Below are 12,956 nucleotides of genomic sequence, written 5' to 3' on the forward strand. Positions count from 1 at the left end.
TCTAAAATAATTTCTTCAGAAATCTTATTTATTTTCATCTTAGTTACAGGAACACACTTAAAAGAAGGGAATACCTTAATTATAAATATGTTTGTATCCTTGTTGCACTGTGAAGGATGTCTACTTTGAAAAGTCCCATGCCTCATGTCTGCCACAAGAAATGCACAAAAACTAACATATGCTCAAGGGAATTTTTCATCTCTTGGAGTCAGGTTGAATCTGCAGCTTTCTTAAGGAAACCACAGTTCCAGGAATTTTCTAACTTTTCATGAGCATTTAGACTGGTCTCCGAGATTGAAATGGACCTCAGGTGCTCAAAGCAACTCTCAGAAATGACCCAACCTCTTTTGGTTTATTTAGAGTGATGGAGACTGATCTGTTTCTTATTTGTAAGCTAATTTGAACTTGGTGTCACAGCTTGATCCTAAATGAATCAGGATATAGAGGAGAGAGGCTATGTTGGCATCAAGAGCAAAATTAGAAGATATAATCCTCAAATCACAAGAATTTTTTTCTTCTTTAATTGTACATACATTGGTTTCTGTTTTGCCTGGAGCTTAGGGTAGTGTGGGATCTAACTTGGTACCAACTCTCTGTGAGAAATGATCATAACTGTTTGAGAGAAAATAATGTCACATACTACTATAAGAATTCTAAGATGAAGAGTGATTTTGCAAGTGAAGGTATGTTTTATTATTAGGACAACCTAGAAGTATTTCATTTACCATAGAAGTCAAAGAAACAGACTTAGATTGTGTCAGTGCTTTGGGGATAGTGGCTATATAAAGGTTTATAAAATTAAGGGAAGTTATGAACAGAGTGAGTAACAATCAGGTATATTACACTTATAATTGAAATGGCATGATACAGTGGTTAAGACCATATGGCCTGTGGGTTAAGATTTCTTGGGTTCAAATCCCAGCTTTACCATTTGTTAGTGATGAGGTCTTGGGCAAGTTAGTGTCCTTAAGTTCTTATTAACTGTTTTGTTTATTTGTTTGTTTTGGTGGGGGTGGGGTGGAGGTAAGGTGGCATCAAATGAGATACTTCATATAGATATCAATATCATGGTAGAGTATTGATGTTATTGTCACTAAAGTATTTTTTCAAGCAGCTTTGTTATCCTTAGCTTTCTATTCCCTGTCGTGGTCATGTAAGTCATGAGGTTAAAAACAAACAAACCTGAGTGGGTATTTTCTTTGATTCAGAGGAATACAAGGAGACCGTATGTACTAAACTTTAAACTTTTAACTGCTCACATTTAGCTTCGCACATAAGCCTTGAAAGAATAACACCCATCTTGAAATTTCAAAATTAAAAAATTAAATTCCGTTAACCTTGGGTAGAAATTTGGAGTTTTAGAATTTGTCAGAATCTCTTAAGCCTCTGGAATGTTGTTAAGGCAGCCCTGACTCAGTGTGCCCTGCCTGTAGGTCAGGTTAATGGGGGATGCTGGGGCAGTGACCAGAATGTATACTTCCATAGTGACAATTGTAGTTCATGTAGAAAGGAAGATGGGCGTACTTTAATTTTCTAAGTGATCTGAAGTATCTGGAAATACAGTAGACATTTTCGGTCTTGAATGCTGTTTTGGTACCAGTGTCTGTTAGCATCCAGTGGTATCACTGAGGGTTATATGTAAGCTTTTACTCCATTTTTTTTTTTTTTGATAACTGTTACTGCTTTAGACCCTTTTACATATTTTTAAGATTCTTTACTAATCAACAATATATTTTATTTAGCCACCAGTGGTTAACTTGTGTGACAGAAGTTTCCTTATGAACCATTCATCTCCCTTAAACGTTCCTATGTGTTTTGACGTGTAAATCCCTAAATGACTTAGTTTTAATCACAAGACTAAAATCTGGATTAAGGAAAATCAAATTTGGTAGAGACATTTTATGTATAGTTAAAACTGCTGTTGTTTAGTTATCCCTCTTTCTATAGAAAAGGAACCTTGACAGTAGTTGTTCAGAAACATATTTGAAATTTTTATATTAAGTTGGGTACAATTTAATTGGACAAAATAAAGTATTATATGTGTTCAATAAATAGTTTAAAAATTATGTGCCTGAAGAATGGAAAGTGGTTGTTGTTGGTAGAGATCTTTTAGAAAGCTTGAAGAGTCATCCCTTCCACTGCTGTATCAGAATCTTTGGGAAGGTCTGCTTGGGAATCTCCATTTTAAGAAGCTCCTTAGGAGATTTTTATGCACACTGAAGTTTTAGACCCACTGCTGAATTCTCTATTGACAGCTTTAGGATATGGGCTTCTGCTCTTCTGATGGAAGCTACTCTTCCCCAGTTGGGGGAAGAACAGGGGTGAGCTGAGGCAGCACTTCCTGATGCCCTGCCATGCTCTGTGCTGGGAAATTTCCAAAGCTATCAGTGTTTTGAGTCCTCTTTCATCTGACACTCCTGTGGTGAAGGAACATGTCACGTTAATGGTGATGCCCAACCCAGAGCCTTCACGTGTTTCCTAAAATGTTAATACTTCCCAGCAGGGGAGGAAATTGCAGGTGAGGAAACGTAAGAGAGATTAATTGGTCTTCTGGAGCCAGGACTGGAACTGAGGTTGATTTGATTTTAATGCCCAGACTCTTTTCTTTCTGTCTTTTTTTTTTGCCGCGCTGAGCAGTTTGTGGGCTCTTAGTTCCTCAACGGGGATTCAACCCGGGCCCCGGCAGTAAAAGTACCATGTCCTAACCACTGAACCGCCAGGTAATTCACTACTTTTTTTTTTTTTTAAGCCCAGACTCTTTGATTTACAATATTTTATAAATTTCAGGTGTACAGCTTAGTGATTCACACTTTTTATAAAGCCCAGAGTCTTACACTATCCTAGCTACCCTCCTTTTAGTGGAAAGAATGATGGGTTGTTGGTTAAGGTAGCCTTGGGTTGGAAGGATGCCTCTATCGTTTACTGGCTTCACTAGCGACTTTACACATCCCCAAATTCAGTGTCCTCATCTGAAAAGCAGGCATGAAGATTGTAAAATTCTAAGGTTATTGTGAGGATTAATCTACCACATTTTTAGAGTGCTTCTGCATATTTTTATAGTTCTGTCCCAGAGTAGGCATTCTAATAAATGATGACTGTTATTCCACAACTTAAGGGAAGGCGAGTGTGCCTTATGGAATGAACCAATTTTAGGCTAAATGAGTTTGTCAGATTATGAAATGTATGTTTTCCTATTCTGATGTGGTGTGATAACTAGAAACAAGGAAGGTGCTGGATGTGTGAAGGGGTTTTCTTGTGGGAAAACAGTGTAGATCTCTGTTTTTTATCTAGTACCCATATCCTGGTAAATTCTAAATTTGATTCTAGCCCAGACCCTTCCTATAGCTCCAGACTCTAGTAGTAGCTCCAGATGTTTCTGTTGAAATGCCCACAGGATGTTTCCATCAGCTAGCCCCTTAACACGTCCAAGTCTAAACTTGGGCTCTTCCTTCCAACACCTGCACCCTTCTGTTAGGGTTCCCTGCATCAATGAATGGAATTCTCTCCATCTGCATCCTCCACAAAATCTAATCTTCCATCAAAATCTGCTGATTGTTATCCCGTGTCTCTTTCTGCCTTCTCATCTTTGTCTTCCCCACCATCACCTTAGTCTACGCTACTGTCACCTCACACTCAACTCCTCCCCTGCATTTCTCTTGCCCCCTCCATGATTCTGCCACATTGGATATTTTTTCAACATACAATTGGTTGTCATACCTTATTTAAAACCCTTCAGGAATTTTGCCTTATTCACTTACTCTGCCTTTTTTGTTTCACGTACATTCCATCTTTAGCTGTGGCTGGCCTCTTTTCTTCTCTTTCCTGACTTTGAATGTGCTTCTCTCATAAGTGCTTTTAGACCTTTGCACTTGATGTGCCCAGATTTGAACACTTCCCATACCTTTCAGATCTCATCTCAGTCTTACTTTAGGTCTTTGCTGCTCTCTGGGATACATCAAGTCTCCTGTTATAAAATCTCATGGTGGGGAATTTCCCATATTTTTAGTAGCATTTATCTCTGTTTGCAATTATGTATTTGCATGGTTGTTGGATACTATTTGGTTCTCCAAATAAAATGTAAGTTCTGTGAGACAATTTCAACATCTACAAAGGCCTAGAACAGCCCTGACAGCAGATGAGAAATATTAAATGACTGACTGAACTACATAACTAGGCAAATAAAAGACAATCTTTTAGAACTAAAAGATTAGTTCTGAAGTGAGGTAAGTACACATGAAGTCACAGTGTTGGCAGGTTAAGCATTGTTACTTGGGAATACGTTTGTTATTGTAGCATTGGTTTCATGAGCCTCTATAATTTTACTTAAAGACTAGTAGTGTTTTGAATTTTGAATTTCCGAGTACAGATTAAGAGCTTCCAGAAGTTGATTGTACTTTAATGACTTTTAGAGTCAAAACTTTCCCCTTTCCTCACATCTGGACAGTATTTGAAGTTCACAATTTAAAAAAGATATAGTTGGTTGTGTACTCCTTGATGTTTACTATATGGAATGTATTTATTTATGTTATTTGCCTAAGGCATAAAATTTTTAAAATGCTACCAAAACTTACAAAGACAAGAAATCATAGATGTTATAAAAGGTTTTTTCAGCTCTTATAAAAGTTAGAAAAAATGAAGAAGATTAATATGATATTGGAATTGTGCTTTTATGTTACTTTTTGGTATTTGGACCTTAATTTACTGTATGATTATTGTTAGCAGATTGAAATTGTTCTTGTGAAAACTCTTAAGGCTGTAGTATTTTCTTGAAAATTGGTTCAGTACTGTTGTTTACATTGTAAAATTAGTTCTTTCAATAAGATTTTGGTTTCCATCTATCCTGAATTCTCTTTAGGAGTGCACAACTTAAAAAATAAAGAGGCGCAGTCAGCAGAAAAAAGAGGTGGTCTGAGCATTTATGCGTTAAATATGCATGTTAATTAGGAAAAAAATTAGAAAAATATGAAAACAGATGTTACATAAATTATTGCAGTCCCAGGGCAGCAGTAACTTATACACTGACAGTAATTTTTATATGTGCATGTGTTTGTCTATTTCTAGATTTCTCAATGTTTATGCAATTCCGTAGAGAATAACTAGAAGAATGGTATATCCTTTCAGTGAGACAGTGGTAAACATTCCTTCTGCATGTGGCTTGCTGAGCGAGTCTAGGCATAACATACACTTTTCCTGTACAGATAGCCTTCCGTGTTTCCTAATTCTTCCTGTAGTCTTCTTCCTTCCTTCTTGGTTTCTTTGATAGTATGTCAATGGAATCTTTTATTGGATTATGTCCTGTCAAAACAATAAAGTGAATCATGATCCCAGCAGTGTAAGAAATGTAAAATTGACTGGGATGTAAAGTATGTGTTTAGAAACAAAGCAAATCACAACTACTGAGGACACTGATTGTAGTGTCACTTTTTCTTTGGTTACTGTCATACTTTCTGAAGAAATAGCCATCATTCTCTGAACAATATTGACACAGTAGTGTGACAATCTATACTAAGTGTTACATAAACACACATTTATCAAATACACATATATTGGAATAATTGAAAGATACTTGAATGTCTTTCACTCTAAAGAGACATCCATAATATAAAAATGGTTTATATTTTTACAAGGGAATGATGAGAAATAGAGACATGCTTTATTTCAGTGGTGTGGCGATTTTTAGTTCAACCATGGAGAAAAACCATGTGACTATATTGCTGTCCAAGGAGCTGCTGACAATATCTAGATATTTTCCATACATAGATTATATAATTTAGAAACATGTTGTTTGTAACTTTTCAGATGAGATTGAAAGTTAAAATAAAGAAATCCTCCATCAGAATGTAATAAATCATTCTCTTTATCAAATGAACAAACAAAACATGAACTATATTCAGTATAGGGGCACAGAACAGTTTCCTTAAATCTGTCTGGAGATCAATGCTACATTCATTGGTATTCTTCAGAAATCATACTTTGTTATTTGGTTTTAGTAGCATATGATACTCAAATGTGTTTTAAGTAATTAATTTCTTTTGAATCCCAGTAGGTTTCAGATACATCTATTATCATAATGTTTTTCAAAAGTTCTGTGTTTTTGATTTATATTTTACCTAACTACTGTTGTCCTTTTGTACATATGCTGAGTCACCAGTAAGCTGTAACAGGTTATTGGGAGTAAAGTAAACTGATACAGAATCAAATCTAGAAAAGAGTGATAATAATATATTTAGTAATTTATTATAATTTAGAGGTTCTTTACCTAAATTAGATATTTAAGAAATTCTATTGTTCTTGATTTTATGTAGAGATACATACATCTATGTCAGATATGATTTGTGGAAGTAGATTGAAGTATATTACTAAAGATGATAAATGTTTTTCTACAGGCAAAAAGGCTATGGAAATTAACTTTTAATTCACAAATAATATTTACTTGCCACACTGATACATCTGTATTCTAATTTTACGTTTTATTTATGCTTTGGAATTCATTTTCAGTGGAATTTTTTTTCACATTTGTTTGCAAATGTTAGATTTCCATTTTTTATTTTATGTGATTTTAATACTTGATATTATTTTACTATGTATTAGTAGTGTATTTCTTATTTGAACACTTTTATTTCATTTCAGTGAAACAAAGTGATAACAGGTGATTTGTTTTATATTGAGGTGTTTTAGGGTTTTTTTTTGTATGATAATGCTTTTTATTGTAGGCATTATAAAGTGAGTTTCTTCTAGGAGCTAAAATAGATGATTGAAAGAGTGATTAAAGAGTAAGCTAACATTTGTCCCCTAAGAGCCAAAAATATTATGACATAAACTTTTTCAGCTTGCTTTTTGCATTGATGGCTTTGGTTTAGGGTTCCTTTGCTTAGGGAGAGGATATTTGAAGCTATTTTATTTATTTATTTTTCTAGGTATTTGCTGTTTCTCCTGCAGCTCAGTTGAGGGATAACTCAGCCGATCTCTATTTCTTGATTCTTTACTTCCGATTGGCCAACCAAGACTTTTATTTGGCAAACTCTGTTGTACAGAGCCTGACGTCATCTATGACCCATAACAAGAGCACGCGTTTTCAAGTGTCAATTAGATTTGTGGATCAATAAAGTTTTCTTGAAAGGTAAGTGTATATTTATTCAAAACGTACATTTAAAAATTCAGTACTATCATCAGCTGTCTTAGTCTGTTCGGGCTTTTGTAACAAAAATCCCATAGACTGGGTGACTTATAAATAACAAAAATTTATTTTTCACTGTTTTGGAGGCTAGGAAGTCTAAGATCAAGGTGCCAGCAAATTTGGTGTCTGGTGAGGACCCACTTGCTGGTTCATAGATGGATGTCTTCTTGCTGTGTCTTCACTTGGTGGAAGGAATGAGAGAGCTCTCTGGGGTCTCTTGCTTATAAGGGCACTAATCCCATTCATGAGGGCTCCACCCTCGTGACCTAATCGCTTCCCAAAGGCCTCACTCCTAATACCGTTACACTTGGAATTAAGATTTCAGCATATGAGTTTTGGGGGGTGATAAACATTCATTTCATAATAATACCCTCATTATAGTTACAGTAATGTGTTTTATAGATTTGTGTACAAAAAATGTGTGTGGATGTGTATGTGTGTGTTTATACACTGCTGCCAGGTTTAGATTGCAGGCTCTTTCAGGGAGTAATGTTGCCCTCTAACACAGAGTTCCCTGATCAGTTTCTTTCCACTTATATATCTACCCACCGGCTTCCAATCTCTTCTTTTTCTTCATTGTTTTCCTTCTCTTTTAATTGAGCCTGCATGAGGGCTTTAAAAATATTTTCCCACCAGCAGACTTTTAGCACTTTTCTTACTGAATACTTTTTGTTCCATATTTCTTTTCCTTCCCTTTTCGTCTTTCCTTCTTTCCTACCTTCCTACCTCCTTACCTCCCAACATTCATTAAATTTGTTGGAGTTGCGAAATTAGAATGATTGAACTTAGCATTGAAGGTATCTCAGATAGGTAGCATTCACATTTTTTTTTTTAACCACAAACCATAGTAAGAAATAAATTTTATACTTATGAGCCATTTCCCACAGGTATAAATGGACAAATGAAACAAACAAGAGTTAAAACCATTCTGCGCTGGCTACCTTGAATGTATGCTGTGCTCTATTCTATTACATTTTTTTTGGGTTTATTTCATTTAATATATGCTGATACCCATAATTAAATTTACTTCCCTATCCAATAGTGGATCACCTTTGCAATTTCAGAAGTCATACTTTAGATCACTTGTATGTTTGTTCATGACTGACTTGTAGGGAAAATAAATGGAATCAAGCAGTTTGTTTTCTGTTTCAGTCAAGCTGCCTTTTCTTCTGCCTCCCCTGTGCTTTTCATTTCTGTCGATTCATTACAAGTTACCAAATAACTTGGGGAAAGAACTGTGTAACTGCTGGGAAATACTAGAGCACTTATAGGTTCTTCTGTAGTAAGAACACAGATACCAATGGTCATATCTCAAAATATAAAAGGAAGATAAATCTTTGATAGAATCATTCCTCTATAGTAAGGTGTATATTTCTTTATTCTCTTCTTGTTCTTTCTGTCTATGTAAATTGTATGTGCATGCTGATGCACTCAAATCATTCTTGGTTTAAAACATTTTAAACTTCCAAAGTCTTTTACATCAGCTTAGAATAACAGATTTTTCCCCAAAGTGGTCTATTCTAGTGCTCCTTCCCATTTTGTTTAACATTTTTATCCTTTTAATAAGTTGCAAACATTTAAAAATTGTGAATGTAATATGTTTTATTAGAAAGTTTGGTATATACAGAAAAGTAAAAAGAAGATAAAAATTATCCCTAATCCAATGCAGCTAAAGCAGTTCTAAGAGGAAAGTTCATAGCCATAAACACCTACGTTAAGAAAGGAAAGCTCAAGGGTGTCCACTCTCATCACTTTTATTCAACATAGTTTTGGAAGTTCTAGCCTCAGCAATCAGAGAAGAAAAAGAAATAAAGGGAATCCAAATTAGAAAGGAAGTAAAACTGTCACTGTTTGCAGATGACATGATAGTATACATAGGATATCCTAAAGTCACCACCAGAAAACTGCTAGAGCTCGTCAGTGAATTTGGTAAAGTTGCAGGATGCAAAATTAACATACAGAAATCTGTTGCATTCCTATACACTAACAATGAACTATCTGAGAGAGAAAATAAGGAAACAATCCCATTCACCATCTCATCAAAAAGAGTAAAATACCTAGGAACAAACCTAACTTAGGAGGTAAAAGACCTGTACTCAGAAAACTATCAATATGAGATACTAATGAAAGAAATTGACAATGACACAAACAGATGGAAAGATGTATCGTGTTCTTGGATTGGAAGAATTAATATTGTTAAAATGACCATACTACCACAGGCAATCTTACAGATTCAGTGCAGTCCCTATCAAAATACCAGTGGCATTTTTCACAGAACTAGAACAAATAATTTTAAAATTGGTATGGAAACACCAAAGACCCCAAATAGCCAAAACAAATTTGAGAAAGAAGCAACAAGCTGGAGGAATCATGTGTCCTGACTTTAGACTACGCTACAAAGCTTTGATAATTAAAAAAGACTCATACATCAATGCAACAGAATAGAGAGCCCAGAAATAAACCCACGTACTTATGGTCAGTTAATCTACGACAAAGGAGGCACAAATATACTACGGAGAAAAGAGAGTCTCTTCAATAAGCGGTATTGGGAAAACTGGACAGCTACATGTGAAAGAATGAAATTAGAACATTCTCTAATACCACATACAAAAATAAACTCAAAATGGATTAAAGACCTAAATGTAAGACTGGATATTATAAAACTCCTAGAGGAAAACATAGACAGAACACTCTGACATAAATTGCAGCAATATTTTTTTGGATCCATCTCCTAAAGCAAAGGAAAGAAAAGCAAATATCAACATATAGGATCTAATTAAACTTAAAAGTTTTTGCACAGCAAAGGAAACCGTCAACAAAATGAAGAGACAACTTACTGAATGGGAGAAGATATTTGCAAATGATATGACCAATAAGGGGTTAATATCCAACATATATACATAGCTCATACAACTCAACATCAAAAAAACAACCTGAGTAAATAATGGGCAGATGAACTGAATAGACATTTTTCCAAAGAGGAAATGAAGATGGCCAACAGGCACATGAAAAGATGCTCAACATCACTAATAATCAGTGAAATGCAAATCAAAACCACAATAAGGTATCACTTCACACCTGTCAGAATGGCTATCATCAAAAAGAACACAAATAACAAATGTTGGTAAAGATGTGGAGGAAAGGGAACCCTTGTACACTGTTGGTGAGAATGTAAATTTGTGCGACCACCGTGGAAAACAGTTTGGAGTTTCTCAAAAAATTAAAAAAAAGAACTACCACATGGCTCAGCAGTTCCACTCCTGGGTGTGTATTTGAAAAAAACAAAAACACTATGTCAAAAAGATACATGCACCGGAGTGTTCATTGCAACATTATTTACACTTGCCAGGGTATGGAAGCAACTCAAGTGCCCATCAACAGATGAATGGATAAGGAAGATATTTTGTGTGTGTACACACACACACACACACACACACACACTGGAATACTACTTTAAAAATGATAAAATTTGCCATTTGCAGCAACATGGATGGACTTGGAGGGCATTATGCTAAGTGAAGTAAGTCAGACAGAGAAAGACAAATACTGTTAGGTACTACTTACATGTGGAATCTAAAAAATACAACAAAATTAGTGAATAAAACAAAAAAGAAGCAGAGTCACAGATATAAAGAACAAACTAGTGTTTACCAGCTGGGAGAGGGAAGGGGGAAGGGGCAATATAGGGGTGAGGATAAAAAGGATTATTATAGGATTATATGAAATCATGTGTGTGAAACTTTTGAAAATTGTAAAGCACTATAAAAACTGAGGAATCTTTCATTCAATGGAAAAAAGAAAAACCACACACATAAAAAAAAGGAAAAGAAAGCCTAAGTAAATAACCTAAAACTACATCTCAAGAAATGAAAATAGAACAAACTAAGCATAAAATTAGTAGAAGAATAGCAAAAAAGAGCACAAATAAATGAAGTAGAGATTAAAATAACAACAGAAAATATCAATGAGACCAAAGCTGTTGTTTTGAAAAACATAAAGTAGACACAACTTTAGCTAGGTATCCAAAGGGCAGGGTGGAAAAAAACTGACACCACTGAAATACAGAGGTTCATAAGAAACTGCTGTGAAGTTATTCACCAACAAATTGGACAACCTAGAAGAAATGGTTGAATTTCTAGAAATATACAACCTATCAATCATGAAGAAAGAGAAAATCTGAATAGTCCAATAGTAAGGAGATAGAATCAGTAATCCAAAACTTCCCAGCAAAGTCCTGGACCAGATGGCTTCACTGGTGAATTCTGCCAAACATTTAAAGTAGAATTAATGTCAAACCTTCTCAAACTCTCCCCAAAAATAGAAGAGGAGGGAACACGTCTGTTTTATCAGGCAAGCATTACCCTGATACCAAAACCAGGCATGGGCACTACAAGAAAAGAAAATTACACACCAGTATTCCTGATGAACACAGATGCAGAAATCCTCAACAAACTATATTGAACCAAATTCAACAGCACATTAAAAGGATCACACACCATGATCAAGTGGGATTTTTTCCAGGGATACAAGTATGGTTCATTATCCACAAATCAATGTGATACACCACATTGATAAAGTGAAGGATAAAAATCATGTGATCATCTCAGTAGATGCAGAAAGAGCATTTGACAAAATTCAACATCATGGTATGAACTTTCAACAAACTGGGTATAGAGGGAATATATTAATAAAGACCACATATGAGAAACCCATAGCTAACATCATACTTTATGGTGACAAGCTGAAAGCTTTTTTTCTAAGATCAGGAATATGACAAGAATGCCCAAACTTGTTGCCCCGCCCCCAAAAAGAACCTGAGTGTTATTTTCTTGGGCTATTTATCAGGGTTGTTTTTTGCAATGAGTAACCATGAGAAACAAGATGGTGTTTCCCATATTCAAAGAAACAATCTCACCAATTTTATTTGACATAGTCCTGGAAGTTCCAGCCAGAGCAATCAAAACAAACAACCGAAAACCAAAAAAAAAAAAAAAAAAAACCCGAAGTATTCAGATCAGAAAGGAAGAAATAAAGCAGAGGTATGATATTATATGTAGAAAACTCCACCAAAAAAACTGCCACAATTAATAAACACATTCAGTAAATTTGCAGGATACACAATCAATATATAAAAATCTGTTGCATTTCTATACACTAACAATGGACTATCAGAAAGAGAAATAAAGGAAACAGTCCCATTTACAATTGCATCAAAAAGAATAAAACTCAGGAATAAATTTAACCAAGGAGGTGAAAGATATGTATACTAAATATTTTAAGACATTGATGAAAGAAGTTGAAGTAGACACAAATAAATAGAAAAATAGTCTGTGCTCATGGATTGGAAGAATTTATATTGTTAAAATGTTCATACTACCCAAAGCAATCTACAGATTCAATGAAATCTCTATCAGAAGCCCAACGGCATTTTTCACATAAATAGAAAAAGCTATCCTAAAATTTGTATGGAACCACAAAATACCCTGAATAGCCAAAGCACTCTTGAGAAAGAAGAAGAAAGCTGAAGGCATCATACTTCTTGATTTCAAATTATATTACAAAGGTACGTAATCTAACCAGTATGGTATTAGCATAAAAACAGACATATAGACTAATGGAAAAGAATTGTGAGCCCAGAAATAAACCACACATAGATGGTCAATTAATTTATAGCAAAAGATCTAAGAATACTCACTGGGGAAAGGATAGTCTCTTTTAATAAACGGTGTTGGGAAAATTGGACAGCCCCAGGCAAAAGAATGAAATTGGACCGCTATCT

The 12,956-nt window shown here is 34.9% G+C and overlaps 1 protein-coding gene and 1 long non-coding RNA gene across 19 annotated transcripts in view; one reads left to right on the forward strand and one right to left on the reverse strand.

The window, feature by feature from the left end:
• Positions 1 to 12,956, forward strand: part of TBC1D5 (TBC1 domain family member 5) — a 535,839-nt gene that overhangs the window by 129,114 nt on the left and 393,769 nt on the right. For 14 of the 18 annotated variants that reach the window (XM_082459259.1, XM_082459266.1, XM_082459251.1 and 11 more), the window contains one exon: positions 6,918 to 7,120. The exons of the other annotated variants lie outside the window; for them this stretch is intronic. The gene's annotated coding sequence lies outside the window, so the exon portion shown is untranslated. The remainder of the gene's footprint in view (positions 1 to 6,917; positions 7,121 to 12,956) is intronic. 18 annotated transcript variants of the gene reach the window in all.
• LOC309659515 overlaps positions 1 to 12,956 on the reverse strand; it is a 297,583-nt gene that overhangs the window by 37,051 nt on the left and 247,576 nt on the right. The gene's annotated exons all lie outside the window — the stretch shown is intronic.

This window comes from Balaenoptera physalus, assembly GCF_965194825.1.
Source record: "Balaenoptera physalus genome assembly, chromosome: 4".
In the NCBI taxonomy this organism is placed as follows: Eukaryota; Metazoa; Chordata; class Mammalia; order Artiodactyla; family Balaenopteridae; genus Balaenoptera; species Balaenoptera physalus.